This window comes from Marmota marmota, unplaced genomic scaffold (genome assembly GCF_001458135.2).
Source record: "Marmota marmota marmota unplaced genomic scaffold, marMar, whole genome shotgun sequence".
NCBI lineage: Eukaryota > Metazoa > Chordata > Mammalia > Rodentia > Sciuridae > Marmota > Marmota marmota.
The window spans coordinates 833,633-835,284 of NW_026000222.1; the positions used below are offsets into that span (position 1 = coordinate 833,633).

At 62.9% G+C, this 1,652-nt stretch overlaps 1 protein-coding gene and 1 long non-coding RNA gene across 4 annotated transcripts in view; one reads left to right on the plus strand and one right to left on the minus strand.

The window, feature by feature from the left end:
• Window positions 1–344, minus strand: part of Acsf3 (acyl-CoA synthetase family member 3) — a 37,074-nt gene extending 36,730 nt beyond the window's left edge. For 2 of the 3 annotated variants that reach the window (XM_048792494.1, XM_048792493.1), the window contains exon 1: window positions 187–344. The gene's annotated coding sequence lies outside the window, so the exon portion shown is untranslated. The remainder of the gene's footprint in view (window positions 1–186) is intronic. The other variant, XM_015495950.2, reaches the window with a different exon arrangement.
• The window catches only part of LOC125613127, a 2,037-nt gene extending 1,272 nt beyond the window's left edge, over window positions 1–765 (plus strand). Inside the window, exon 2 of the long non-coding RNA XR_007343614.1 lies at window positions 545–765. This is a non-coding gene — a long non-coding RNA (uncharacterized LOC125613127). The remainder of the gene's footprint in view (window positions 1–544) is intronic.
• The last annotated feature ends 887 nt before the right edge of the window (window positions 766–1,652 follow it).

Here is a 1,652-nt window from a genome sequence, read left to right on the forward strand (position 1 = left end):
CCGGGGACCCAGCGGATCCCGGGGCAGAGGGACGGCGTGGACCCCGGGGACCCAGCGGATCCCGGGGCAGAGGGACGGCGGGACGGCGGGACCCAGCGGATCCCTGGGCAGAGGGACGGCGGGGCCTGGGGGCCCACTGGGCTGCGCAGACGGGCCGCTCCCGCACAGGCCCCCGCGCGCGCTCACCTGGGCGGTGACGACTAGCAGCTCTGCGGCGCTCGCGGGGTTGGGCGGGGGTCACGGGGTCACGGGGTCACGGGGTCGGGCGGGGCTTCTGAGGTCCCACAGGATCGACAGGTCTGGCCGGAACCTAGTCCGGTGTCCAATGGCGTCCCCTGGTGCGGCGCGTCCGTCGCCCTAGCTCATCCCCCGGGCGTGGCGCTGCCACAGCGGGTTCCGGACTTAAACATTCCGGCGGGTCCCTGCTCTTGGGGCAGGCCGGCCCAGCTGTCGCTCGATGCGCTGTCTGACCAACCTGCCGCGACAGGGGCTCTGGGCAGCTGGTGGTATCGGTTTTCACCCGTGTTCGTTTCTATCGGCACAGTATCTGCTGCTGCCTTAATGGACCACAGTCTGAGGACCTCAGCTCCTCAAGATCAGAGTGACGGCAGTTCTGAACAGACCAGAATCTGAGACCGTCCTCAAAGAGGCCAGGAACCAGGGCATCATCTTCACTTGCTGTCAGTAAGGGAAAGCTGGTCATAGCAGTCCACCCAGCCAGCCGAAACCCTGACTTTCTTGTAAAATAAAGATAACGCGAACATGTGCTGGCTCAGCATGGGTGGAGATCACCTGCAGAACCTTGTGCACTCAGTGCAGCAAAGGTCTGTCCCTGCCGACCTTCTGGGCGGGGGGCAGAGGGGAGCTTCAGGAGTCGAAGGACCATCTGGAGGGAGCTGCTGGGTCTGGAGGGCGTTTGTCACATTGGGCCCCAGCCTCTGAGGCCCTTGTTCCCATCCCGCGAGGTGTCATCCAGAAAGGATGGAGTCCAGGCCTCAGCCATGCCTCCCACAGGCTGGGCCTGGGTGGGGATTCACTGCCTCCTATGGGACTGGGCAGGCTGACGGGTGCAAAAGGACCAAGAGGGAGGGACAGAGGAACAGTGATGTCTACCACTGGGACAAAGGCCACCTGGATCTCAGGACTCCTGGGCTTAAATGTCTTTCTGCAGTCCCCACTCGTGGTTCCCAGGGAAGTTGAAGAGTTCAGCTGTGCACTGAGGTGGCGTGGGGCTGGGGACAGCTCGAACCTGCTCCTTCCACTGCAACAGCTGAGGATGGTGGCCCTGGTCAAGGTGGGGACGGGGTGTCCCAGGGAGCCACATGGCCTGGCTCCCTGCAAGAGGGTGCGGTAAGACCCTTCCCATCTGTGCCCTGGGCTCTCCCGATGGGCGCTGCAGAGGTTGCTTATGAGCTCAGGTGGTCAGGAAGGAGTGACGTTTGAGGACAGCCTCTGACACATGAGACGTAGGCTACAACCATTGGCAAAAACACTGCAGGGAGCAGGGCCAGCCCAGTGAAGCTAAAGACCCTGATCATGCCCTCAGAGCTGAGGTGCCATGTCCCTGGAGTCATGTCCCCAGGACACAGAGGGGATCATGGGATGGAGAACATGGTGCCTGAGTGGAAATCTGGTGGAAGGGCCAGAAACCA